Consider the following 27,606-nt stretch of genomic DNA (forward strand, 5'->3'; position numbering starts at 1 on the left):
TAAGCACAAGATTGTTTTTTGTGGTTATACAAATAGCGTTCTGGCTGTAGCGGGTATGAAAAGGAGGACCACGTTGTCAGGCGGTGCTCGCGAAAAAGCCCAGGGCGGTTCTGTAGTCACCCCCATCGCTGGAGCCGCTTCATCGGCACCCAGCACAGCTCCCCAGCAGACGGCAAAGCCGCCCGCACTGCTGCATCTGTTCTTGGACCAAGCACATCAGGGGAGAGCGCGAACGCAGTCCCCCACTACCAGAAATTATGCAGTCGAGATTCCCACATTTGGGGAATTCGCAGGGGTCAGCACAGCCGGAGTGCAATGGCCGAGCCTCGCCCTGGGTGAACCGATTTAAGAACTTTATTTTCTTTTCACAAAAAAATACAGGAAATCACAAATCAGAAAGCTTTACATTAATATACATACTTAAAACAGTATATATGATCACATCTCATTACATTTTGACACGGTAACAGTTACATAGCAACAATTTTCTTTTTTTCTGGTGCAAATCACATTCTTTATTTAAACATGATAATGTTTTTCACAGTTTCTTGAGATACTGTCCAATGCTCTCTATTTCCCACAGATTTTCTGCTTCCTCCCTCCCTTCTCTCCACAGATCTCTGAGGTAATAGTTCTCTCGGGTGATGAACAGGGCCAGGCTACCTGCTGCCTTGACTGGGACCTCTATGCCTTTGAACAGCCCCATGTTCCTCACTCTCCACAGGGCGTCTTTCCCACTGTTCACCACGGCCCAGATCCTGTCAAACATGTCAGGAGGAAGCTTGACAGGAGAGATGCCGTATATGATGAAAGCAGCGGTCAGGGTAAATTGGGGCGAGAGAGCCTGCAACCAATCTTCAAACTGTGTCCAGAAGGCCTTAGCAAAAAAGCAGGACCACAGGAGATGGGTCACAGTCTCCTCCTCGCCGCAGCCCACCCTAACGCAGCGAGGGCTGGGGGTGAGGCCCCTACGGTACAAGAAAGTTCGTACCGGTAAGCACTGGTGGACGACACTCCAGGCTAAATCTCTGTGAATGTTGCACAGAAATTTAGAGGATGTGTGTTTCCACACCTTCCTTGTTTGGGCTGATGTTAAAATGCCCACAGGGGTCTGCCTATTGTTCTGGGGTGCTACGAAATCTTCCAGTTTTTGGACGCTGACATCTCGGAGGGGAATATGGCCAATTGGGTGAGATCTTAGAAAACTTTTAACTGTCCCATAAATTGCAGGGCATGTGTCAGAGAGTGGGACGTCCAGCTTGGGTCTGACACCCCACACTCTGAACACCTCCCTACCTACCCAGAGCCTGGAAAAATAAGTCCAGGTACGCGCTGCAGGTGCTGTTGCAAAGCCTCTCAGCACAGAGGCCAGGAAAATGCACAGCAGCTTCGTAGCAATATCTGGGACAGACTTCCCCCCTGAGGGTAGCGGCCTGTACATTATTTCCCTTCTGAGTCTTTCCTGCTTCCCACCCCATAGAAATTGAAACATCAATCTCCTCAGCACCGCCGCAACACGGTGTGGGATTGGGAAGGTAGAAGCCAGAAAATTCAAGACAGGCAAGAGCTCGGCTTTGATGACCAGCACCTTCCCTGTCATGGTGAGGTCTCGGTCCTTCCATTGCATCAGTTTTTTGTTTAAGATTGGCAATTTGTTCTGCCAATTTACTGTTCCCATCTCTTCTCCAAAATACACCCCCAGGACCTTAATTCTCTTCTCTTGCAGCCTGAGATCATGTCCTTCTTTTGGCTCCCTCCAGTTCTGATAAAAAATCTCACTCTTAGATGTGTTAATTTTTGCGGAGGAAGCCAAAGAGAACCGATCACAGCACTGCAGAGCTCTGCTAATTGAGGCATTGTCAGAGAGGAGCAGGGTGACGTCATCCATGTATAGAGATGTCTTTACCTCTCCTCCCCCACTTCCAGGCACTGGTATCCCATTAATGGCCTGATCCTGGCGCAAGGCACAGGCTAAGGGCTCCATAGCCAAAACGAATAACAAGGGGGATAATGGGCAGCCCTGCCTCACCCCTGAACAGACTTCAAAGGTGCGTGATCTATTGCCATTAACCATGACTCTGCTGTTGCTACCTGTGTACAGCAGGTTAATCCACTTTCTCATGATGGGGCCAAACTTCATGTGCTCAAGTACCGATGTTAAGTACTGCCGGTTTAGGCGGTCAAAGGCCTTTTCTAGGTCTACACCTAAAATGCACAGAGGGAGGGAGCGATCCTCAGAGTACAGACAGACATCCCTCAACAAGGCCAGGTTGTCGCTCATCAGGCGTCCTGCTATCCCACAAGTCTGTTCTTTCCCTACCAGTGAGGCCACTACATTTTGTAGGCGCAGGAAAAGGGCTTTGGACAGGATCTTAGTGTCCACGCCTAACAGGCTGAGGGGTCTCCAGTTCTTTATGTCATTTTTTGCTCCTTTCTTAAACAAGAGAGAGATAGTGCCTTCTCTTAAGGAGTCAGGCAGCAATTCTGTCTTGTAGCTTTCCTCGAATAGGAGCAGTAGCGGATCCTGAAGCAGATCCCAAAAGGTGCAATAAAATTCTTTAGGGAGCCCGTCAGCACCCGGAGTTTTCCCCTTCTGTAAGCTCTCCATAGCCTGTCTCAGCTCTTCTACTGTCAAATCCCTCTCAAGTACTTCCCTATCTTCTTCACTCAAAATGTTTTCTAGCTTTGAGGTAAAAAAATGAATATCTTCATCCTTTACCTCTGTAGAGCTGTACAGTCTTGAGTAGAAGGCCTCGGTGCAGGAGAGGATAGCACTCGGCTCTGTTCTCTCTCGTCCCTCCTCATCAACTACACTTTCCATGACAGTCTTGGAGCCTACCACTTTCCTGAAAAAGAAGCGAGTACACTTCTCATTTTCTTCCAAGAACTGCACTCTGCTTCTTAACAGCACTCCTCGACTACTTTCTTCGGCTATGCTCCGGATGTCCTTTTTTAAAAGGGCGATATCCTCGAGCACATCGAAGCCACTGTGCAGCATCGTGTAGAGACGCTGCAGCTGCCTCTGTTTCCTGGCTAGCACTCCTCTCCGTCTGGCAGCAGCCTTCCTTCCCTCAGCCATGAAAAAGGCCTTTGTCCTCACCTTCACCTCCTCCCACCACTCTCCTACTGACCCGTACAGACACTGCAAGGACAGCCACTGTGATAGTTTCTCCTTGTAGCGGGATACTACCCCCTCGTTCTCTAGCAGCTTTGTGTTGAGTTTCCAGAGGCCTGGGCCAAAGACAGTCCCGCCCTGGAGTTCCACTCTACACCCTAAAGCCTGATGATCTGAGAAGAAGACAGGCTGAAGAGTGACCCCAACAACTTTCACTCTCTCTGAGACAAAGCAATAGTCAATTCTGGAGCTGCTATTCCTCCCTGACCATGTATATCCTGCTGTTGTGGGATATATACATCTATATGTGTCTGAGAGTTTAAAGTCTTGAACTAAGTTTTGCAGGGCCAGTGAGCTGGAATCCAATTTTATCGGCGAGCTAGACTGCCTGTCTGTGTGCTCTAAGATACAATTAAAATCCCCTCCCACTATCACGTCTGTGCTGCATAACAATAGGGGGGAGAGTGCCTTGAGTAGCTCCACCCTTCCTCCTACGTCAGTAGGGCAATACACATTGATTAGCCGCAGGTTAACGGTCCCCCATTCCACATCCACACACAGCAACCTGCCATCTATGACCCTCTGAATACTTTTCAATTTGAATGCCCATCCTTTGAAAAGAATGGCCACGCCAGAGGCTCTGTTGTTATTGTCCCCTGACCAAACAGAAGGCCCTTTATCCCACCTATCTTCAAAACTTTTATACCTCTCTTGATAGGCTAAAGCACACTCCTGCAACATCAACACATCTCCCTCTCTCTGCTGGAGGTAATCAAAGACAGACTGGCATTTAACTCTGTCATTGATACCTCTTGTGTTAAGAGAAATTATGTTAAGAGCCATATTACATAAGAAAGTGGAACCAGTCTTTACAAAACACATTTCTCTTCGGTCTCACCTGTTACCTTTTTCTTTTTCTTTTTCTTCTTACCAATTTCCTGCCAGCCATCCTCTGAATGAGCCTTCATCAGGGTGGCAGCAGTAAAAGCGTTCACAGAGTCCATTTCAAGGAAGGGGGTAGAGGGAGGGGTGGAGAGGTTCCAGCTGTCCCCATCGCCATGCTCTCCTTCCTCCTCGCTCGGGGAGAAAACAGAGTCATTTTTTCTTTTCCTCAAGTCCAGCTCCTGGGAGCACTGAGGGGAAAGGGGTGCAGCCGATGCACCAGTCTCCTCTTCCCCCTCACCCACCAGCTGCTGCAGATCCTCCGTGGTGGACTGGATGGAGGAGAGGAGGGCATCTGTAGCACTTGCAGAGTCTGAGAAAAGCAGCTCCGCTGAATCCTGGGTATCCTCGCTGGACCCGCTCCACCGGGGGGCCCCACACTGGCCCTCGTTCTGAGGAGCAGGAGTGGGGGAGGGGTCCTCGCTGTTCTCGGGGGTTTTCAAACCCTCGTGCTTGTCTGGTGCAGTCTGCGGTTGTGGGGGCGTAGTGGATTTCTCTTCCACCAGCCCCGGAGCCACAGCAGGACTGATCCTGGCTGGAGGCTGAGAGTCTTTGTCCAACAAGGGTTCTTTGTTTGACTTGTTGTTTGCTTTGGATTTTCGGGCCGGTTTGGCTGAAACAAGCACTGCCTCATCCTTTCTCATTTTGAGTTTATTGGCGTAGGCGTGAGGGCAGTTCTTAAAAACGTGTCCTTCCGAGCCACATAAATTGCACTTTGGCAGCATTGAACAGTCAGAGGCTAAATGTCCCTGTTTGCCACAGGTCTTGCAGCATTTCACAGTGCAGGACGATGCCAGGTGTCCCACAGCACCACAGCGCCGACACACCTTTGGTTGTCCCACATAAAACACATAGCCATTGCAGGCGCCCAGCCGGATTGTAGAGGGCAGGTGCCTTAAGCCTCCATTTACGCTGTCCGGTAGCAAGCGAACCTCGAATTTCCTTGCTCCTGTTTTTATACCATCAACATCTCTAACCTCAGTTCCATGGTGGACGGTGCAGTACTGGTTAAGCCAGGTGTGAATGTCCTCCGTCTTTGCCAGTTCCGAGAACATAACAACATGCACCGTTTTCCTCTCTCTCTGTGTCAGAGGCTGCAAGTTGATCTTCTCAAGTGCAGGAACTTTGCCTCTTTTTGCCTCAAACACATCCACGCATTGTTCAAACAGAGGATAGGTAGCAAATACAACCTCAAATGCTTTCTGACCTGGGAGAGCGAAGATGAAATCCAAGTGCCGAGGTTCAAAGCCAAGTTCCTTCTGTAACACTTTTCTGCTGAACTGCATACGATCCATGAAGAGGTCATCCAAGAGCTCAAAACGTACAGCATTCTTACGGGATCCAAAGGTTGCCATTTCAAAAACCGCAAATCGAACACTGCTTCCAACAAAAGAAAAACAATCCAACTACTCCACCTACAGGCTGATCAAGGTATCTCCCCTGCCAGGTAAGTATGAGTTGTACAGGCCCCTGCAAGCGGGCCGCACTCACAGCACAGTACTCGCAGCCTAGGCCAGCTCCTCGCCCCGCACGCCACCGCCTCCTGCTGGGCCCACTCTTTCGCACACTCACACGCCACACTAACACTCAAAAGCGAGGGCAAAGCGAGAAAACGAGCGCGTCGTTTCCTACACATCTGCAGTCGCCATTTCGCATCCGCAGCATGTCCCGGGATGCAATTCGGCCTCATTTACATATCACCAGGCCGGCAGATCGCCACGCAAGCTCGCGACGTGCGCCTGCCACACACCGAACAAACCTTTTCAGCAATTTCCAAAAAAACGAGCCTGCTCGCCTGCTCGCCTGCCCCCGTCTCTTACCTGCTCTCCAGAGCCTGCTGCCTTCTGTGCTTTTCTCTCGGCACCGCTGCAGCGCACACAACTCCTGCAGCGGGAGGGGGGGAGAAAGTTCCCGCGCTCCGCCGCAGGGAAGGCTCGCTCCGAGCGCACACGTCCTGTCGATGCCAGTCCAACAAGTGCTCCGCGTTAGCAGCGTCGGGGCTCCGGCGTGTCGCACCTCACCTCACCTCACCTCACCTCGCACTGCCCCCTCCTTGAATGTCTGGCGCTGGGCATGCCCCGCTCTCCTCCGCCTTATCTTATCGCGTGTGAGCACCGACAATGGCCACAATGCCGGGGAATGGCACCTGTAAAGTGTTAATTGGGGCACAGGAACAGCCCGTCTCGTCTCGGGGGGGCCGGCTTCAGAGACAATACAGCAAACACAGCGGGGCGGGGGAAGAAGACGACACGACACATGCAGGTACAATCAGCTCCGGCGGGAACGAGTCATTTGTCGGTCTTTTCAAGTGCCGAGGGCCGAGCAATCCTTCACTTGTATCGTTTCTCCCCGGTGACTAGCTCTCGCCCTGCGACTCTCGACTGGGCTCACCCCCAGCAGCCCAGCAGGTGTGAGCCTGGCCGGCACCCGGATGGGAGCTTCCCCCCCGGGAAAGCTCAGGCTGCTGCTGCTCCTGCAAGAGGTGTGACTGGGACCAGTAGGGAGCGCTCACCCTGCGGGCTGTGTGGCCCTCTTATGCCCCAGCCTCCTGATGGCGACACTCTGCTGCACAAACAGGCGCCGTCCTTCGGGGGGAGGCGTCAAACCGAGGTGTCCTGACCCTCCTTGGCCGTTCCAAATCCCAGGGCGTCTCTCTCGAGGAGTCACGGCGGTGTCACCCATCAGTCGGGGTCTCCTCCTAATCCCCGTCTCACCTGTAACGATCAATGACGAGGCCCCCCTGTCCCGCGAAATTGTACTCGTCTCCTGGCCGCTGGCTGGCGCCGTGAGATTTAGTACTCGCGCAAGAGACCGGGGGCAGAGCGCGAACGCGGTCCCCCGCCCCCCCACAAAGTGCGCGCTCCGGGTTCCCTCTCGGGGCCCTGCAACACAGCGGAAGGGCAGCGAGAAGGAGCCTCTTGCTCTGACGCCGCAAGGCCACAAGAGGGCGGAGGCGCCGCGCGCTTTATGTGCTGAAATAAACACGCGACAGCCCCGAAATGTTTGCAGTGTGCTGTGCACTGGAGGTTTTTGTCTGGTGAAGACTTGCCTGTTGCTCCTCCGTGCAGTTTATTTGTCCTGCTCCAGTGCGGGGCAAGAGCAGGGCCAGGCAACTGAAGGGAGCACAGTCGCACAGTCGCACAGTCGCCAACATCCAGGCACGCAATGCGATTTGGAAAGCAGCTCCTTTCCAAAGAGTTGCACACGAACGATCCTTGAGTCCCGCTCGGGGGGCACGGAGCCCCCGCCACACACAGCTTCAAGTAGCGAGTCAGGCGCCGTTGCTTTCGCTTACGGCCACACCACCCTGAACACGCCCGATCTCGTCTGATCTCGGAAGCTAAGCAGGGTCGGGCCTGGTTAGTACTTGGATGGGAGACCGCCTGGGAATACCAGGTGCTGTAAGCTTTTGCTCTCTCGGCCAGCAGGGGTCGCCGTTGGTGCCGTAGGCTTTGGGAGGAAAAACCCTCGACTATGGACATTTATTTCCCGGGGTGCTCACGAAAAGACCAAACATTTCAATCTTCCCACTTTTGTTTCATTCAGCAACACTGACTGGCAAACGGTATCGCGACGGTCGTCCATTTTTAAGGCATGCCAGTTCAGAAAGAGAAGCTCCCTCACATCCCTTCAGATGCACAAGAAACATGGATCAATCTGCTCATCGCTAAAGTGGCCCTTTGAATGGCATGCGTGTGATTCATATGAAAAAAAAACGGCTGTAAAACGAATATCGAAGCTGCCTCTAAATCTGCAATTGAAGGTCAGTCAATAAACAACTCGTTTTGCGTACAAATATACATACATTCATTTATAACCGATTTCGTTCATTGAGCACGGATACAACAGAGGTACAGCCATTCACTATTTGACATTCCTGCACTGATACAGAACCCAACAATCAGAAAACTGGTGAACTGTCTTTAGCATTAGCATACAGTACCGAGGCCCCCATGACCAAATCAAGGCTAACCTCGATCAGCATCCTAAACCATGCAAACTACAGCAAAAAGACTCGCTTTGAAAAGGGAATTCATGTCCAGGAGGAGTAGTGTAATGAGCTTGAAATGCTTCCATGGACCTATAACTAAGAAAATAAGAGAAATAGTGGCATCCACTCCTTTCGAATTGTGGTCCTGCTTCGGGGTACTGCTTTTACTCCTACTTCATGCACTTCAAGTTGACCATCACACCTTGATCTTCTGGTTGGATGAGCAATGTGTTGCATGCTGGTAAGAACTCGGTTTCAATGCTGGGGTATAATGACTCATGAAGAGCTTTTGGTGTTGGATTTTGTTCTTAAGATATACAGTATTTCTCTCTCTCTCTATATATATATTATATTATGAGTGCAGGACGTAAGGTAGTCAGGTTACATTGCACTACAAACTGGTACACACACACACGGGCAACAGACTGAACTACAAAGTCAAACTGATGGAGTGTGAGAAAAACAATAAAGGATTACTATCCCCGGACAGAGAGCGGGAGAAAGCAAAAGTCAGCCAGACCACCAGGGTCAGACAAGCTGAAAGATCACAATTGAAGTACCTTGTCACGAGGTGAACATTTAACGTGTATAAGCACAAGATTGTTTTTTGTGGTTATACAAATAGCGTTCTGGCTGTAGCGGGCATGAAAAGGAGGACCACGTTGTCAGGCGGTGCTCGCGAAAAAGCCCAGGGCGGTTCTGTAGTCACCCCCATCGCTGGAGCCGCTTCATCGGCACCCAGCACAGCTCCCCAGCAGACGGCAAAGCCGCCCGCACTGCTGCATCTGTTCTTGGACCAAGCACATCAGGGGAGAGCGCGAACGCAGTCCCCCACTACCAGAAATTATGCAGTCGAGATTCCCACATTTGGGGAATTCGCAGGGGTCAGCACAGCCGGAGTGCAATGGCCGAGCCTCGCCCTGGGTGAACCTCCTTCTTGATCAAGGTATCTCCCCTGCCAGGTAAGTATGAGTTGTACAGGCCCCTGCAAGCGGCCCGCACTCACAGCACAGTACTCGCAGCCTAGGCCAGCTCCTCGCCCCGCACGCCACCGCCTCCTGCTGGGCCCACTCTTTCGCACACTCACACGCCACACTAACACTCAAAAGCGAGGGCAAAGCGAGAAAACGAGCGCGTCGTTTCCTACACATCTGCAGTCGCCATTTCGCATCCGCAGCATGTCCCGGGATGTTATTCGGCCTCATTTACATATCACCAGGCCGGCAGATCGCCACGCAAGCTCGCGACGTGCGCCTGCCACACACCGAACAAACCTTTTCAGCAATTTCCAAAAAAACGAGCCTGCTCGCCTGCTCGCCTGCCCACAAGGCTCCGTCTCTTACCTGCTCTCCAGAGCCTGCTGCCTTCTGTGCTTTTCTCTCGGCACCGCTGCAGCGCACACAACTCCTGCAGCGGGAGGGGGGGAGAAAGTTCCCGCGCTCCGCCGCAGGGAAGGCTCGCTCCGAGCGCACACGTCCTTTCGATGCCAGTCCAACAAGTGCTCCGCGTTAGCAGCGTCGGGGCTCCGGCGTGTCGCACCTCACCTCACCTCACCTCACCTCGCACTGCCCCCTCCTTGAATGTCTGGCGCTGGGCATGCCCCGCTCTCCTCCGCCTTATCTTATCGCGTGTGAGCACCGACAATGGCCACAATGCCGGGGAATGGCACCTGTAAAGTGTTAATTGGGGCACAGGAACAGCCCGTCTCGTCTCGGGGGGGCCGGCTTCAGAGACAATACAGCAAACACAGCGGGGCGGGGGAAGAAGACGACACGACACATGCAGGTACAATCAGCTCCGGCGGGAACGAGTCATTTGTCGGTCTTTTCAAGTGCCGAGGGCCGAGCAATCCTTCACTTGTATCGTTTCTCCCCGGTGACTAGGTCTCGCCCTGCGACTCTCGACTGGGCTCACCCCCGGCAGCCCAGCAGGTGTGAGCCTGGCCGGCACCCGGATGGGAGCTTCCCCCCCGGGAAAGCTCAGGCTGCTGCTGCTCCTGCAAGAGGTGTGACTGGGACCAGTAGGGAGCGCTCACCCTGCGGGCTGTGTGGCCCTCTTATGCCCCAGCCTCCTGATGGCGACACTCTGCTGCACAAACAGGCGCCGTCCTTCGGGGGGAGGCGTCAAACCGAGGTGTCCTGACCCTCCTTGGCCGTTCCAAATCCCAGGGCGTCTCTCTCGAGAAGGAGTCACGGCGGTGTCACCCATCAGTCGGGGTCTCCTCCTAATCCCCGTCTCACCTGTAACGATCAATGACGAGGCCCCCCTGTCCCGCGAAATTGTACTCGTCTCCTGGCCGCTGGCTGGCGCCGTGAGATTTAGTACTCGCGCAAGAGACCGGGGGCAGAGCGCGAACGCGGTCCCCCGCCCCCCCACAAAGTGCGCGCTCCGGGTTCCCTCTCGGGGCCCTGCAACACAGCGGAAGGGCAGCGAGAAGGAGCCTCTTGCTCTGACGCCGCAAGGCCACAAGAGGGCGGAGGCGCCGCGCGCTTTATGTGCTGAAATAAACACGCGACAGCCCCGAAATGTTTGCAGTGTGCTGTGCACTGGAGGTTTTTGTCTGGTGAAGACTTGCCTGTTGCTCCTCCGTGCAGTTTATTTGTCCTGCTCCAGTGCGGGGCAAGAGCAGGGCCAGGCAACTGAAGGGAGCACAGTCGCACAGTCGCACAGTCGCCAACATCCAGGCACGCAATGCGATTTGGAAAGCAGCTCCTTTCCAAAGAGTTGCACACGAACGATCCTTGAGTCCCGCTCGGGGGGCACGGAGCCCCCGCCACACACAGCTTCAAGTAGCGAGTCAGGCGCCGTTGCTTTCGCTTACGGCCACACCACCCTGAACACGCCCGATCTCGTCTGATCTCGGAAGCTAAGCAGGGTCGGGCCTGGTTAGTACTTGGATGGGAGACCGCCTGGGAATACCAGGTGCTGTAAGCTTTTGCTCTCTCGGCCAGCAGGGGTCGCCGTTGGTGCCGTAGGCTTTGGGAGGAAAAACCCTCGACTATGGACATTTATTTCCCGGGGTGCTCACGAAAAGACCAAACATTTCAATCTTCCCACTTTTGTTTCATTCAGCAACACTGACTGGCAAACGGTATCGCGACGGTCGTCCATTTTTAAGGCATGCCAGTTCAGAAAGAGAAGCTCCCTCACATCCCTTCAGATGCACAAGAAACATGGATCAATCTGCTCATCGCTAAAGTGGCCCTTTGAATGGCATGCGTGTGATTCATATGAAAAAAAAACGGCTGTAAAACGAATATCGAAGCTGCCTCTAAATCTGCAATTGAAGGTCAGTCAATAAACAACTCGTTTTGCGTACAAATATACATACATTCATTTATAACCGATTTCGTTCATTGAGCACGGATACAACAGAGGTACAGCCATTCACTATTTGACATTCCTGCACTGATACAGAACCCAACAATCAGAAAACTGGTGAACTGTCTTTAGCATTAGCATACAGTACCGAGGCCCCCATGACCAAATCAAGGCTAACCTCGATCAGCATCCTAAACCATGCAAACTACAGCAAAAAGACTCGCTTTGAAAAGGGAATTCATGTCCAGGAGGAGTAGTGTAATGAGCTTGAAATGCTTCCATGGACCTATAACTAAGAAAATAAGAGAAATAGTGGCATCCACTCCTTTCGAATTGTGGTCCTGCTTCGGGGTACTGCTTTTACTCCTACTTCATGCACTTCAAGTTGACCATCACACCTTGATCTTCTGGTTGGATGAGCAATGTGTTGCATGCTGGTAAGAACTCGGTTTCAATGCTGGGGTATAATGACTCATGAAGAGCTTTTGGTGTTGGATTTTGTTCTTAAGATATACAGTATTTCTCTCTCTCTCTATATATATATTATATTATGAGTGCAGGACGTAAGGTAGTCAGGTTACATTGCACTACAAACTGGTACACACACACGGGCAACAGACTGAACTACAAAGTCAAACTGATGGAGTGTGAGAAAAACAATAAAGGATTACTGTCCCCGGACAGAGAGCGGGAGAAAGCAAAAGTCAGCCAGACCACCAGGGTCAGACAAGCTGAAAGATCACAATTGAAGTACCTTGTCACGAGGTGAACATTTAACGTGTATAAGCACAAAATTGTTTTTTGTGGTTATACAAATAGCGTTCTGGCTGTAGCGGGCATGAAAAGGAGGACCACGTTGTCAGGCGGTGCTCGCGAAAAAGCCCAGGGCGGTTCTGTAGTCACCCCCATCGCTGGAGCCGCTTCATCGGCACCCAGCACAGCTCCCCAGCAGACGGCAAAGCCGCCCGCACTGCTGCATCTGTTATTGGACCAAGCACATCAGGGGAGAGCGCGAACGCAGTCCCCCACTACCAGAAATTATGCAGTCGAGATTCCCACATTTGGGGAATTCGCAGGGGTCAGCACAGCCGGAGTGCAATGGCCGAGCCTCGCCCTGGGTGAACCTCCTTCTTGATCAAGGTATCTCCCCTGCCAGGTAAGTATGAGTTGTACAGGCCCCTGCAAGCGGCCCGCACTCACAGCACAGTACTCGCAGCCTAGGCCAGCTCCTCGCCCCGCACGCCACCGCCTCCTGCTGGGCCCACTCTTTCGCACACTCACACGCCACACTAACACTCAAAAGCGAGGGCAAAGCGAGAAAACGAGCGCGTCGTTTCCTACACATCTGCAGTCGCCATTTCGCATCCGCAGCATGTCCCGGGATGTTATTCGGCCTCATTTACATATCACCAGGCCGGCAGATCGCCACGCAAGCTCGCGACGTGCGCCTGCCACACACCGAACAAACCTTTTCAGCAATTTCCAAAAAAACGAGCCTGCTCGCCTGCTCGCCTGCCCCCGTCTCTTACCTGCTCTCCAGAGCCTGCTGCCTTCTGTGCTTTTCTCTCGGCACCGCTGCAGCGCACACAACTCCTGCAGCGGGAGGGGGGGAGAAAGTTCCCGCGCTCCGCCGCAGGGAAGGCTCGCTCCGAGCGCACACGTCCTGTCGATGCCAGTCCAACAAGTGCTCCGCGTTAGCAGCGTCGGGGCTCCGGCGTGTCGCACCTCACCTCACCTCACCTCACCTCGCACTGCCCCCTCCTTGAATGTCTGGCGCTGGGCATGCCCCGCTCTCCTCCGCCTTATCTTATCGCGTGTGAGCACCGACAATGGCCACAATGCCGGGGAATGGCACCTGTAAAGTGTTAATTGGGGCACAGGAACAGCCCGTCTCGTCTCGGGGGGGCCGGCTTCAGAGACAATACAGCAAACACAGCGGGGCGGGGGAAGAAGACGACACGACACATGCAGGTACAATCAGCTCCGGCGGGAACGAGTCATTTGTCGGTCTTTTCAAGTGCCGAGGGCCGAGCAATCCTTCACTTGTATCGTTTCTCCCCGGTGACTAGCTCTCGCCCTGCGACTCTCGACTGGGCTCACCCCCAGCAGCCCAGCAGGTGTGAGCCTGGCCGGCACCCGGATGGGAGCTTCCCCCCCGGGAAAGCTCAGGCTGCTGCTGCTCCTGCAAGAGGTGTGACTGGGACCAGTAGGGAGCGCTCACCCTGCGGGCTGTGTGGCCCTCTTATGCCCCAGCCTCCTGATGGCGACACTCTGCTGCACAAACAGGCGCCGTCCTTCGGGGGGAGGCGTCAAACCGAGGTGTCCTGACCCTCCTTGGCCGTTCCAAATCCCAGGGCGTCTCTCTCGAGGAGTCACGGCGGTGTCACCCATCAGTCGGGGTCTCCTCCTAATCCCCGTCTCACCTGTAACGATCAATGACGAGGCCCCCCTGTCCCGCGAAATTGTACTCGTCTCCTGGCCGCTGGCTGGCGCCGTGAGATTTAGTACTCGCGCAAGAGACCGGGGGCAGAGCGCGAACGCGGTCCCCCGCCCCCCCACAAAGTGCGCGCTCCGGGTTCCCTCTCGGGGCCCTGCAACACAGCGGAAGGGCAGCGAGAAGGAGCCTCTTGCTCTGACGCCGCAAGGCCACAAGAGGGCGGAGGCGCCGCGCGCTTTATGTGCTGAAATAAACACGCGACAGCCCCGAAATGTTTGCAGTGTGCTGTGCACTGGAGGTTTTTGTCTGGTGAAGACTTGCCTGTTGCTCCTCCGTGCAGTTTATTTGTCCTGCTCCAGTGCGGGGCAAGAGCAGGGCCAGGCAACTGAAGGGAGCACAGTCGCACAGTCGCACAGTGGCCAACATCCAGGCACGCAATGCGATTTGGAAAGCAGCTCCTTTCCAAAGAGTTGCACACGAACGATCCTTGAGTCCCGCTCGGGGGGCACGGAGCCCCCGCCACACACAGCTTCAAGTAGCGAGTCAGGCGCCGTTGCTTTCGCTTACGGCCACACCACCCTGAACACGCCCGATCTCGTCTGATCTCGGAAGCTAAGCAGGGTCGGGCCTGGTTAGTACTTGGATGGGAGACCGCCTGGGAATACCAGGTGCTGTAAGCTTTTGCTCTCTCGGCCAGCAGGGGTCGCCGTTGGTGCCGTAGGCTTTGGGAGGAAAAACCCTCGACTATGGACATTTATTTCCCGGGGTGCTCACGAAAAGACCAAACATTTCAATCTTCCCACTTTTGTTTCATTCAGCAACACTGACTGGCAAACGGTATCGCGACGGTCGTCCATTTTTAAGGCATGCCAGTTCAGAAAGAGAAGCTCCCTCACATCCCTTCAGATGCACAAGAAACATGGATCAATCTGCTCATCGCTAAAGTGGCCCTTTGAATGGCATGCGTGTGATTCATATGAAAAAAAAACGGCTGTAAAACGAATATCGAAGCTGCCTCTAAATCTGCAATTGAAGGTCAGTCAATAAACAACTCGTTTTGCGTACAAATATACATACATTCATTTATAACCGATTTCGTTCATTGAGCACGGATACAACAGAGGTACAGCCATTCACTATTTGACATTCCTGCACTGATACAGAACCCAACAATCAGAAAACTGGTGAACTGTCTTTAGCATTAGCATACAGTACCGAGGCCCCCATGACCAAATCAAGGCTAACCTCGATCAGCATCCTAAACCATGCAAACTACAGCAAAAAGACTCGCTTTGAAAAGGGAATTCATGTCCAGGAGGAGTAGTGTAATGAGCTTGAAATGCTTCCATGGACCTATAACTAAGAAAATAAGAGAAATAGTGGCATCCACTCCTTTCGAATTGTGGTCCTGCTTCGGGGTACTGCTTTTACTCCTACTTCATGCACTTCAAGTTGACCATCACACCTTGATCTTCTGGTTGGATGAGCAATGTGTTGCATGCTGGTAAGAACTCGGTTTCAATGCTGGGGTATAATGACTCATGAAGAGCTTTTGGTGTTGGATTTTGTTCTTAAGATATACAGTATTTCTCTCTCTCTCTATATATATATTATATTATGAGTGCAGGACGTAAGGTAGTCAGGTTACATTGCACTACAAACTGGTACACACACACACACGGGCAACAGACTGAACTACAAAGTCAAACTGATGGAGTGTGAGAAAAACAATAAAGGATTACTGTCCCCGGACAGAGAGCGGGAGAAAGCAAAAGTCAGCCAGACCACCAGGGTCAGACAAGCTGAAAGATCACAAGTGAAGTACCTTGTCACGAGGTGAACATTTAACGTGTATAAGCACAAGATTGTTTTTTGTGGTTATACAAATAGCGTTCTGGCTGTAGCGGGCATGAAAAGGAGGACCACGTTGTCAGGCGGTGCTCGCGAAAAAGCCCAGGGCGGTTCTGTAGTCACCCCCATCGCTGGAGCCGCTTCATCGGCACCCAGCACAGCTCCCCAGCAGACGGCAAAGCCGCCCGCACTGCCGCATCTGTTCTTGGACCAAGCACATCAGGGGAGAGCGCGAACGCAGTCCCCCACTACCAGAAATTATGCAGTCGAGATTCCCACATTTGGGGAATTCGCAGGGGTCAGCACAGCCGGAGTGCAATGGCCGAGCCTCGCCCTGGGTGAACCTCCTTCTTGATCAAGGTATCTCCCCTGCCAGGTAAGTATGAGTTGTACAGGCCCCTGCAAGCGGGCCGCACTCACAGCACAGTACTCGCAGCCTAGGCCAGCTCCTCGCCCCGCACGCCACCGCCTCCTGCTGGGCCCACTCTTTCGCACACTCACACGCCACACTAACACTCAAAAGCGAGGGCAAAGCGAGAAAACGAGCGCGTCGTTTCCTACACATCTGCAGTCGCCATTTCGCATCCGCAGCATGTCCCGGGATGCAATTCGGCCTCATTTACATATCACCAGGCCGGCAGATCGCCACGCAAGCTCGCGACGTGCGCCTGCCACACACCGAACAAACCTTTTCAGCAATTTCCAAAAAAAACGAGCCTGCTCGCCTCCGTCTCTTACCTGCTCTCCAGAGCCTGCTGCCTTCTGTGCTTTTCTCTCGGCACCGCTGCAGCGCACACAACTCCTGCAGCGGGAGGGGGGGAGAAAGTTCCCGCGCTCCGCCGCAGGGAAGGCTCGCTCCGAGCGCACACGTCCTGTCGATGCCAGTCCAACAAGTGCTCCGCGTTAGCAGCGTCGGGGCTCCGGCGTGTCGCACCTCACCTCACCTCACCTCACCTCGCACTGCCCCCTCCTTGAATGTCTGGCGCTGGGCATGCCCCGCTCTCCTCCGCCTTATCTTATCGCGTGTGAGCACCGACAATGGCCACAATGCCGGGGAATGGCACCTGTAAAGTGTTAATTGGGGCACAGGAACAGCCCGTCTCGTCTCGGGGGGGCCGGCTTCAGAGACAATACAGCAAACACAGCGGGGCGGGGGAAGAAGACGACACGACACATGCAGGTACAATCAGCTCCGGCGGGAACGAGTCATTTGTCGGTCTTTTCAAGTGCCGAGGGCCGAGCAATCCTTCACTTGTATCGTTTCTCCCCGGTGACTAGCTCTCGCCCTGCGACTCTCGACTGGGCTCACCCCCAGCAGCCCAGCAGGTGTGAGCCTGGCCGGCACCCGGATGGGAGCTTCCCCCCCGGGAAAGCTCAGGCTGCTGCTGCTCCTGCAAGAGGTGTGACTGGGACCAGTAGGGAGCGCTCACCCTGCGGGCTGTGTGGCCCTCTTATGCCCCAGCCTCCTGATGGCGACACTCTGCTGCACAAACAGGCGCCGTCCTTCGGGGGGAGGCGTCAAACCGAGGTGTCCTGACCCTCCTTGGCCGTTCCAAATCCCAGGGCGTCTCTCTCGAGGAGTCACGGCGGTGTCACCCATCAGTCGGGGTCTCCTCCTAATCCCCGTCTCACCTGTAACGATCAATGACGAGGCCCCCCTGTCCCGCGAAATTGTACTCGTCTCCTGGCCGCTGGCTGGCGCCGTGAGATTTAGTACTCGCGCAAGAGACCGGGGGCAGAGCGCGAACGCGGTCCCCCGCCCCCCCACAAAGTGCGCGCTCCGGGTTCCCTCTCGGGGCCCTGCAACACAGCGGAAGGGCAGCGAGAAGGAGCCTCTTGCTCTGACGCCGCAAGGCCACAAGAGGGCGGAGGCGCCGCGCGCTTTATGTGCTGAAATAAACACGCGACAGCCCCGAAATGTTTGCAGTGTGCTGTGCACTGGAGGTTTTTGTCTGGTGAAGACTTGCCTGTTGCTCCTCCGTGCAGTTTATTTGTCCTGCTCCAGTGCGGGGCAAGAGCAGGGCCAGGCAACTGAAGGGAGCACAGTCGCACAGTCGCACAGTCGCCAACATCCAGGCACGCAATGCGATTTGGAAAGCAGCTCCTTTCCAAAGAGTTGCACACGAACGATCCTTGAGTCCCGCTCGGGGGGCACGGAGCCCCCGCCACACACAGCTTCAAGTAGCGAGTCAGGCGCCGTTGCTTTCGCTTACGGCCACACCACCCTGAACACGCCCGATCTCGTCTGATCTCGGAAGCTAAGCAGGGTCGGGCCTGGTTAGTACTTGGATGGGAGACCGCCTGGGAATACCAGGTGCTGTAAGCTTTTGCTCTCTCGGCCAGCAGGGGTCGCCGTTGGTGCCGTAGGCTTTGGGAGGAAAAACCCTCGACTATGGACATTTATTTCCCGGGGTGCTCACGAAAAGACCAAACATTTCAATCTTCCCACTTTTGTTTCATTCAGCAACACTGACTGGCAAACGGTATCGCGACGGTCGTCCATTTTTAAGGCATGCCAGTTCAGAAAGAGAAGCTCCCTCACATCCCTTCAGATGCACAAGAAACATGGATCAATCTGCTCATCGCTAAAGTGGCCCTTTGAATGGCATGCGTGTGATTCATATGAAAAAAAAACGGCTGTAAAACGAATATCGAAGCTGCCTCTAAATCTGCAATTGAAGGTCAGTCAATAAACAACTCGTTTTGCGTACAAATATACATACATTCATTTATAACCGATTTCGTTCATTGAGCACGGATACAACAGAGGTACAGCCATTCACTATTTGACATTCCTGCACTGATACAGAACCCAACAATCAGAAAACTGGTGAACTGTCTTTAGCATTAGCATACAGTACCGAGGCCCCCATGACCAAATCAAGGCTAACCTCGATCAGCATCCTAAACCATGCAAACTACAGCAAAAAGACTCGCTTTGAAAAGGGAATTCATGTCCAGGAGGAGTAGTGTAATGAGCTTGAAATGCTTCCATGGACCTATAACTAAGAAAATAAGAGAAATAGTGGCATCCACTCCTTTCGAATTGTGGTCCTGCTTCGGGGTACTGCTTTTACTCCTACTTCATGCACTTCAAGTTGACCATCACACCTTGATCTTCTGGTTGGATGAGCAATGTGTTGCATGCTGGTAAGAACTCGGTTTCAATGCTGGGGTATAATGACTCATGAAGAGCTTTTGGTGTTGGATTTTGTTCTTAAGATATACAGTATTTCTCTCTCTCTCTATATATATATTATATTATGAGTGCAGGACGTAAGGTAGTCAGGTTACATTGCACTACAAACTGGTACACACACACACACGGGCAACAGACTGAACTACAAAGTCAAACTGATGGAGTGTGAGAAAAACAATAAAGGATTACTGTCCCCGGACAGAGAGCGGGAGAAAGCAAAAGTCAGCCAGACCACCAGGGTCAGACAAGCTGAAAGATCACAATTGAAGTACCTTGTCACGAGGTGAACATTTAACGTGTATAAGCACAAGATTGTTTTTTGTGGTTATACAAATAGCGTTCTGGCTGTAGCGGGCATGAAAAGGAGGACCACGTTGTCAGGCGGTGCTCGCGAAAAAGCCCAGGGCGGTTCTGTAGTCACCCCCATCGCTGGAGCCGCTTCATCGGCACCCAGCACAGCTCCCCAGCAGACGGCAAAGCCGCCCGCACTGCTGCATCTGTTCTTGGACCAAGCACATCAGGGGAGAGCGCGAACGCAGTCCCCCACTACCAGAAATTATGCAGTCGAGATTCCCACATTTGGGGAATTCGCAGGGGTCAGCACAGCCGGAGTGCAATGGCCGAGCCTCGCCCTGGGTGAACCTCCTTCTTGATCAAGGTATCTCCCCTGCCAGGTAAGTATGAGTTGTACAGGCCCCTGCAAGCGGGCCGCACTCACAGCACAGTACTCGCAGCCTAGGCCAGCTCCTCGCCCCGCACGCCACCGCCTCCTGCTGGGCCCACTCTTTCGCACACTCACACGCCACACTAACACTCAAAAGCGAGGGCAAAGCGAGAAAACGAGCGCGTCGTTTCCTACACATCTGCAGTCGCCATTTCGCATCCGCAGCATGTCCCGGGATGTTATTCGGCCTCATTTACATATCACCAGGCCGGCAGATCGCCACGCAAGCTCGCGACGTGCGCCTGCCACACACCGAACAAACCTTTTCAGCAATTTCCAAAAAAACGAGCCTGCTCGCCTGCTCGCCTGCCCCCGTCTCTTACCTGCTCTCCAGAGCCTGCTGCCTTCTGTGCTTTTCTCTCGGCACCGCTGCAGCGCACACAACTCCTGCAGCGGGAGGGGGGGAGAAAGTTCCCGCGCTCCGCCGCAGGGAAGGCTCGCTCCGAGCGCACACGTCCTGTCGATGCCAGTCCAACAAGTGCTCCGCGTTAGCAGCGTCGGGGCTCCGGCGTGTCGCACCTCACCTCACCTCACCTCACCTCGCACTGCCCCCTCCTTGAATGTCTGGCGCTGGGCATGCCCCGCTCTCCTCCGCCTTATCTTATCGCGTGTGAGCACCGACAATGGCCACAATGCCGGGGAATGGCACCTGTAAAGTGTTAATTGGGGCACAGGAACAGCCCGTCTCGTCTCGGGGGGGCCGGCTTCAGAGACAATACAGCAAACACAGCGGGGCGGGGGAAGAAGACGACACGACACATGCAGGTACAATCAGCTCCGGCGGGAACGAGTCATTTGTCGGTCTTTTCAAGTGCCGAGGGCCGAGCAATCCTTCACTTGTATCGTTTCTCCCCGGTGACTAGCTCTCGCCCTGCGACTCTCGACTGGGCTCACCCCCAGCAGCCCAGCAGGTGTGAGCCTGGCCGGCACCCGGATGGGAGCTTCCCCCCCGGGAAAGCTCAGGCTGCTGCTGCTCCTGCAAGAGGTGTGACTGGGACCAGTAGGGAGCGCTCACCCTGCGGGCTGTGTGGCCCTCTTATGCCCCAGCCTCCTGATGGCGACACTCTGCTGCACAAACAGGCGCCGTCCTTCGGGGGGAGGCGTCAAACCGAGGTGTCCTGACCCTCCTTGGCCGTTCCAAATCCCAGGGCGTCTCTCTCGAGGAGTCACGGCGGTGTCACCCATCAGTCGGGGTCTCCTCCTAATCCCCGTCTCACCTGTAACGATCAATGACGAGGCCCCCCTGTCCCGCGAAATTGTACTCGTCTCCTGGCCGCTGGCTGGCGCCGTGAGATTTAGTACTCGCGCAAGAGACCGGGGGCAGAGCGCGAACGCGGTCCCCCGCCCCCCCACAAAGTGCGCGCTCCGGGTTCCCTCTCGGGGCCCTGCAACACAGCGGAAGGGCAGCGAGAAGGAGCCTCTTGCTCTGACGCCGCAAGGCCACAAGAGGGCGGAGGCGCCGCGCGCTTTATGTGCTGAAATAAACACGCGACAGCCCCGAAATGTTTGCAGTGTGCTGTGCACTGGAGGTTTTTGTCTGGTGAAGACTTGCCTGTTGCTCCTCCGTGCAGTTTATTTGTCCTGCTCCAGTGCGGGGCAAGAGCAGGGCCAGGCAACTGAAGGGAGCACAGTCGCACAGTCGCACAGTCGCCAACATCCAGGCACGCAATGCGATTTGGAAAGCAGCTCCTTTCCAAAGAGTTGCACACGAACGATCCTTGAGTCCCGCTCGGGGGGCACGGAGCCCCCGCCACACACAGCTTCAAGTAGCGAGTCAGGCGCCGTTGCTTTCGCTTACGGCCACACCACCCTGAACACGCCCGATCTCGTCTGATCTCGGAAGCTAAGCAGGGTCGGGCCTGGTTAGTACTTGGATGGGAGACCGCCTGGGAATACCAGGTGCTGTAAGCTTTTGCTCTCTCGGCCAGCAGGGGTCGCCGTTGGTGCCGTAGGCTTTGGGAGGAAAAACCCTCGACTATGGACATTTATTTCCCGGGGTGCTCACGAAAAGACCAAACATTTCAATCTTCCCACTTTTGTTTCATTCAGCAACACTGACTGGCAAACGGTATCGCGACGGTCGTCCATTTTTAAGGCATGCCAGTTCAGAAAGAGAAGCTCCCTCACATCCCTTCAGATGCACAAGAAACATGGATCAATCTGCTCATCGCTAAAGTGGCCCTTTGAATGGCATGCGTGTGATTCATATGAAAAAAAAACGGCTGTAAAACGAATATCGAAGCTGCCTCTAAATCTGCAATTGAAGGTCAGTCAATAAACAACTCGTTTTGCGTACAAATATACATACATTCATTTATAACCGATTTCGTTCATTGAGCACGGATACAACAGAGGTACAGCCATTCACTATTTGACATTCCTGCACTGATACAGAACCCAACAATCAGAAAACTGGTGAACTGTCTTTAGCATTAGCATACAGTACCGAGGCCCCCATGACCAAATCAAGGCTAACCTCGATCAGCATCCTAAACCATGCAAACTACAGCAAAAAGACTCGCTTTGAAAAGGGAATTCATGTCCAGGAGGAGTAGTGTAATGAGCTTGAAATGCTTCCATGGACCTATAACTAAGAAAATAAGAGAAATAGTGGCATCCACTCCTTTCGAATTGTGGTCCTGCTTCGGGGTACTGCTTTTACTCCTACTTCATGCACTTCAAGTTGACCATCACACCTTGATCTTCTGGTTGGATGAGCAATGTGTTGCATGCTGGTAAGAACTCGGTTTCAATGCTGGGGTATAATGACTCATGAAGAGCTTTTGGTGTTGGATTTTGTTCTTAAGATATACAGTATTTCTCTCTCTCTCTATATATATATTATATTATGAGTGCAGGACGTAAGGTAGTCAGGTTACATTGCACTACAAACTGGTACACACACACACGGGCAACAGACTGAACTACAAAGTCAAACTGATGGAGTGTGAGAAAAACAATAAAGGATTACTATCCCCGGACAGAGAGCGGGAGAAAGCAAAAGTCAGCCAGACCACCAGGGTCAGACAAGCTGAAAGATCACAATTGAAGTACCTTGTCACGAGGTGAACATTTAACGTGTATAAGCACAAGATTGTTTTTTGTGGTTATACAAATAGCGTTCTGGCTGTAGCGGGCATGAAAAGGAGGACCACGTTGTCAGGCGGTGCTCGCGAAAAAGCCCAGGGCGGTTCTGTAGTCACCCCCATCGCTGGAGCCGCTTCATCGGCACCCAGCACAGCTCCCCAGCAGACGGCAAAGCCGCCCGCACTGCTGCATCTGTTCTTGGACCAAGCACATCAGGGGAGAGCGCGAACGCAGTCCCCCACTACCAGAAATTATGCAGTCGAGATTCCCACATTTGGGGAATTCGCAGGGGTCAGCACAGCCGGAGTGCAATGGCCGAGCCTCGCCCTGGGTGAACCTCCTTCTTGATCAAGGTATCTCCCCTGCCAGGTAAGTATGAGTTGTACAGGCCCCTGCAAGCGGCCCGCACTCACAGCACAGTACTCGCAGCCTAGGCCAGCTCCTCGCCCCGCACGCCACCGCCTCCTGCTGGGCCCACTCTTTCGCACACTCACACGCCACACTAACACTCAAAAGCGAGGGCAAAGCGAGAAAACGAGCGCGTCGTTTCCTACACATCTGCAGTCGCCATTTCGCATCCGCAGCATGTCCCGGGATGTTATTCGGCCTCATTTACATATCACCAGGCCGGCAGATCGCCACGCAAGCTCGCGACGTGCGCCTGCCACACACCGAACAAACCTTTTCAGCAATTTCCAAAAAAACGAGCCTGCTCGCCTGCTCGCCTGCCCACAAGGCTCCGTCTCTTACCTGCTCTCCAGAGCCTGCTGCCTTCTGTGCTTTTCTCTCGGCACCGCTGCAGCGCACACAACTCCTGCAGCGGGAGGGGGGGAGAAAGTTCCCGCGCTCCGCCGCAGGGAAGGCTCGCTCCGAGCGCACACGTCCTTTCGATGCCAGTCCAACAAGTGCTCCGCGTTAGCAGCGTCGGGGCTCCGGCGTGTCGCACCTCACCTCACCTCACCTCACCTCGCACTGCCCCCTCCTTGAATGTCTGGCGCTGGGCATGCCCCGCTCTCCTCCGCCTTATCTTATCGCGTGTGAGCACCGACAATGGCCACAATGCCGGGGAATGGCACCTGTAAAGTGTTAATTGGGGCACAGGAACAGCCCGTCTCGTCTCGGGGGGGCCGGCTTCAGAGACAATACAGCAAACACAGCGGGGCGGGGGAAGAAGACGACACGACACATGCAGGTACAATCAGCTCCGGCGGGAACGAGTCATTTGTCGGTCTTTTCAAGTGCCGAGGGCCGAGCAATCCTTCACTTGTATCGTTTCTCCCCGGTGACTAGGTCTCGCCCTGCGACTCTCGACTGGGCTCACCCCCGGCAGCCCAGCAGGTGTGAGCCTGGCCGGCACCCGGATGGGAGCTTCCCCCCCGGGAAAGCTCAGGCTGCTGCTGCTCCTGCAAGAGGTGTGACTGGGACCAGTAGGGAGCGCTCACCCTGCGGGCTGTGTGGCCCTCTTATGCCCCAGCCTCCTGATGGCGACACTCTGCTGCACAAACAGGCGCCGTCCTTCGGGGGGAGGCGTCAAACCGAGGTGTCCTGACCCTCCTTGGCCGTTCCAAATCCCAGGGCGTCTCTCTCGAGAAGGAGTCACGGCGGTGTCACCCATCAGTCGGGGTCTCCTCCTAATCCCCGTCTCACCTGTAACGATCAATGACGAGGCCCCCCTGTCCCGCGAAATTGTACTCGTCTCCTGGCCGCTGGCTGGCGCCGTGAGATTTAGTACTCGCGCAAGAGACCGGGGGCAGAGCGCGAACGCGGTCCCCCGCCCCCCCACAAAGTGCGCGCTCCGGGTTCCCTCTCGGGGCCCTGCAACACAGCGGAAGGGCAGCGAGAAGGAGCCTCTTGCTCTGACGCCGCAAGGCCACAAGAGGGCGGAGGCGCCGCGCGCTTTATGTGCTGAAATAAACACGCGACAGCCCCGAAATGTTTGCAGTGTGCTGTGCACTGGAGGTTTTTGTCTGGTGAAGACTTGCCTGTTGCTCCTCCGTGCAGTTTATTTGTCCTGCTCCAGTGCGGGGCAAGAGCAGGGCCAGGCAACTGAAGGGAGCACAGTCGCACAGTCGCACAGTCGCCAACATCCAGGCACGCAATGCGATTTGGAAAGCAGCTCCTTTCCAAAGAGTTGCACACGAACGATCCTTGAGTCCCGCTCGGGGGGCACGGAGCCCCCGCCACACACAGCTTCAAGTAGCGAGTCAGGCGCCGTTGCTTTCGCTTACGGCCACACCACCCTGAACACGCCCGATCTCGTCTGATCTCGGAAGCTAAGCAGGGTCGGGCCTGGTTAGTACTTGGATGGGAGACCGCCTGGGAATACCAGGTGCTGTAAGCTTTTGCTCTCTCGGCCAGCAGGGGTCGCCGTTGGTGCCGTAGGCTTTGGGAGGAAAAACCCTCGACTATGGACATTTATTTCCCGGGGTGCTCACGAAAAGACCAAACATTTCAATCTTCCCACTTTTGTTTCATTCAGCAACACTGACTGGCAAACGGTATCGCGACGGTCGTCCATTTTTAAGGCATGCCAGTTCAGAAAGAGAAGCTCCCTCACATCCCTTCAGATGCACAAGAAACATGGATCAATCTGCTCATCGCTAAAGTGGCCCTTTGAATGGCATGCGTGTGATTCATATGAAAAAAAAACGGCTGTAAAACGAATATCGAAGCTGCCTCTAAATCTGCAATTGAAGGTCAGTCAATAAACAACTCGTTTTGCGTACAAATATACATACATTCATTTATAACCGATTTCGTTCATTGAGCACGGATACAACAGAGGTACAGCCATTCACTATTTGACATTCCTGCACTGATACAGAACCCAACAATCAGAAAACTGGTGAACTGTCTTTAGCATTAGCATACAGTACCGAGGCCCCCATGACCAAATCAAGGCTAACCTCGATCAGCATCCTAAACCATGCAAACTACAGCAAAAAGACTCGCTTTGAAAAGGGAATTCATGTCCAGGAGGAGTAGTGTAATGAGCTTGAAATGCTTCCATGGACCTATAACTAAGAAAATAAGAGAAATAGTGGCATCCACTCCTTTCGAATTGTGGTCCTGCTTCGGGGTACTGCTTTTACTCCTACTTCATGCACTTCAAGTTGACCATCACACCTTGATCTTCTGGTTGGATGAGCAATGTGTTGCATGCTGGTAAGAACTCGGTTTCAATGCTGGGGTATAATGACTCATGAAGAGCTTTTGGTGTTGGATTTTGTTCTTAAGATATACAGTATTTCTCTCTCTCTCTATATATATATTATATTATGAGTGCAGGACGTAAGGTAGTCAGGTTACATTGCACTACAAACTGGTACACACACACGGGCAACAGACTGAACTACAAAGTCAAACTGATGGAGTGTGAGAAAAACAATAAAGGATTACTGTCCCCGGACAGAGAGCGGGAGAAAGCAAAAGTCAGCCAGACCACCAGGGTCAGACAAGCTGAAAGATCACAATTGAAGTACCTTGTCACGAGGTGAACATTTAACGTGTATAAGCACAAAATTGTTTTTTGTGGTTATACAAATAGCGTTCTGGCTGTAGCGGGCATGAAAAGGAGGACCACGTTGTCAGGCGGTGCTCGCGAAAAAGCCCAGGGCGGTTCTGTAGTCACCCCCATCGCTGGAGCCGCTTCATCGGCACCCAGCACAGCTCCCCAGCAGACGGCAAAGCCGCCCGCACTGCTGCATCTGTTATTGGACCAAGCACATCAGGGGAGAGCGCGAACGCAGTCCCCCACTACCAGAAATTATGCAGTCGAGATTCCCACATTTGGGGAATTCGCAGGGGTCAGCACAGCCGGAGTGCAATGGCCGAGCCTCGCCCTGGGTGAACCTCCTTCTTGATCAAGGTATCTCCCCTGCCAGGTAAGTATGAGTTGTACAGGCCCCTGCAAGCGGCCCGCACTCACAGCACAGTACTCGCAGCCTAGGCCAGCTCCTCGCCCCGCACGCCACCGCCTCCTGCTGGGCCCACTCTTTCGCACACTCACACGCCACACTAACACTCAAAAGCGAGGGCAAAGCGAGAAAACGAGCGCGTCGTTTCCTACACATCTGCAGTCGCCATTTCGCATCCGCAGCATGTCCCGGGATGTTATTCGGCCTCATTTACATATCACCAGGCCGGCAGATCGCCACGCAAGCTCGCGACGTGCGCCTGCCACACACCGAACAAACCTTTTCAGCAATTTCCAAAAAAACGAGCCTGCTCGCCTGCTCGCCTGCCCCCGTCTCTTACCTGCTCTCCAGAGCCTGCTGCCTTCTGTGCTTTTCTCTCGGCACCGCTGCAGCGCACACAACTCCTGCAGCGGGAGGGGGGGAGAAAGTTCCCGCGCTCCGCCGCAGGGAAGGCTCGCTCCGAGCGCACACGTCCTGTCGATGCCAGTCCAACAAGTGCTCCGCGTTAGCAGCGTCGGGGCTCCGGCGTGTCGCACCTCACCTCACCTCACCTCACCTCGCACTGCCCCCTCCTTGAATGTCTGGCGCTGGGCATGCCCCGCTCTCCTCCGCCTTATCTTATCGCGTGTGAGCACCGACAATGGCCACAATGCCGGGGAATGGCACCTGTAAAGTGTTAATTGGGGCACAGGAACAGCCCGTCTCGTCTCGGGGGGGCCGGCTTCAGAGACAATACAGCAAACACAGCGGGGCGGGGGAAGAAGACGACACGACACATGCAGGTACAATCAGCTCCGGCGGGAACGAGTCATTTGTCGGTCTTTTCAAGTGCCGAGGGCCGAGCAATCCTTCACTTGTATCGTTTCTCCCCGGTGACTAGCTCTCGCCCTGCGACTCTCGACTGGGCTCACCCCCAGCAGCCCAGCAGGTGTGAGCCTGGCCGGCACCCGGATGGGAGCTTCCCCCCCGGGAAAGCTCAGGCTGCTGCTGCTCCTGCAAGAGGTGTGACTGGGACCAGTAGG

At 54.1% G+C, this 27,606-nt stretch overlaps 13 non-coding genes across 13 annotated transcripts; 6 read left to right on the top strand and 7 right to left on the bottom strand.

The window, feature by feature from the left end:
- Positions 1–217: 217 nt before the first annotated feature.
- On the bottom strand, positions 218–379 carry LOC148678772 (U1 spliceosomal RNA). The gene has a single exon (XR_015940231.1). It is a non-coding gene; the product is annotated as a U1 spliceosomal RNA (small nuclear RNA).
- A 6,967-nt stretch (positions 380–7,346) lies between these two features.
- On the top strand, positions 7,347–7,465 carry LOC148678773 (5S ribosomal RNA). The gene has a single exon (XR_015940480.1). It is a non-coding gene; the product is annotated as a 5S ribosomal RNA (ribosomal RNA).
- A 1,389-nt stretch (positions 7,466–8,854) lies between these two features.
- LOC148678774 (U1 spliceosomal RNA) lies at positions 8,855–9,018 on the bottom strand. The gene has a single exon (XR_015940796.1). It is a non-coding gene; the product is annotated as a U1 spliceosomal RNA (small nuclear RNA).
- Positions 9,019–10,863: 1,845 nt separating this feature from the next.
- On the top strand, positions 10,864–10,982 carry LOC148678775 (5S ribosomal RNA). Its single transcript, XR_015940481.1, has one exon. It is a non-coding gene; the product is annotated as a 5S ribosomal RNA (ribosomal RNA).
- Positions 10,983–12,369: 1,387 nt separating this feature from the next.
- LOC148678776 (U1 spliceosomal RNA) lies at positions 12,370–12,533 on the bottom strand. The gene has a single exon (XR_015940149.1). It is a non-coding gene; the product is annotated as a U1 spliceosomal RNA (small nuclear RNA).
- Positions 12,534–14,367: 1,834 nt separating this feature from the next.
- LOC148678777 (5S ribosomal RNA) lies at positions 14,368–14,486 on the top strand. The gene has a single exon (XR_015940484.1). It is a non-coding gene; the product is annotated as a 5S ribosomal RNA (ribosomal RNA).
- A 1,391-nt stretch (positions 14,487–15,877) lies between these two features.
- LOC148678778 (U1 spliceosomal RNA) lies at positions 15,878–16,041 on the bottom strand. Its single transcript, XR_015940173.1, has one exon. It is a non-coding gene; the product is annotated as a U1 spliceosomal RNA (small nuclear RNA).
- A 1,823-nt stretch (positions 16,042–17,864) lies between these two features.
- On the top strand, positions 17,865–17,983 carry LOC148678779 (5S ribosomal RNA). Its single transcript, XR_015940485.1, has one exon. It is a non-coding gene; the product is annotated as a 5S ribosomal RNA (ribosomal RNA).
- A 1,391-nt stretch (positions 17,984–19,374) lies between these two features.
- LOC148678780 (U1 spliceosomal RNA) lies at positions 19,375–19,538 on the bottom strand. The gene has a single exon (XR_015940196.1). It is a non-coding gene; the product is annotated as a U1 spliceosomal RNA (small nuclear RNA).
- A 1,834-nt stretch (positions 19,539–21,372) lies between these two features.
- Positions 21,373–21,491, top strand: LOC148678781 (5S ribosomal RNA). The gene has a single exon (XR_015940487.1). It is a non-coding gene; the product is annotated as a 5S ribosomal RNA (ribosomal RNA).
- A 1,389-nt stretch (positions 21,492–22,880) lies between these two features.
- LOC148678782 (U1 spliceosomal RNA) lies at positions 22,881–23,044 on the bottom strand. The gene has a single exon (XR_015940225.1). It is a non-coding gene; the product is annotated as a U1 spliceosomal RNA (small nuclear RNA).
- Positions 23,045–24,889: 1,845 nt separating this feature from the next.
- On the top strand, positions 24,890–25,008 carry LOC148678783 (5S ribosomal RNA). Its single transcript, XR_015940488.1, has one exon. It is a non-coding gene; the product is annotated as a 5S ribosomal RNA (ribosomal RNA).
- Positions 25,009–26,395: 1,387 nt separating this feature from the next.
- LOC148678784 (U1 spliceosomal RNA) lies at positions 26,396–26,559 on the bottom strand. The gene has a single exon (XR_015940240.1). It is a non-coding gene; the product is annotated as a U1 spliceosomal RNA (small nuclear RNA).
- Between the last annotated feature and the right edge of the window lie 1,047 nt (positions 26,560–27,606).

This window comes from Lepisosteus platostomus, chromosome 1 (assembly GCF_059453375.1).
Source record: "Lepisosteus platostomus isolate fLepPlt1 chromosome 1, fLepPlt1.hap1, whole genome shotgun sequence".
Lineage (NCBI taxonomy): Eukaryota > Metazoa > Chordata > Actinopteri > Semionotiformes > Lepisosteidae > Lepisosteus > Lepisosteus platostomus.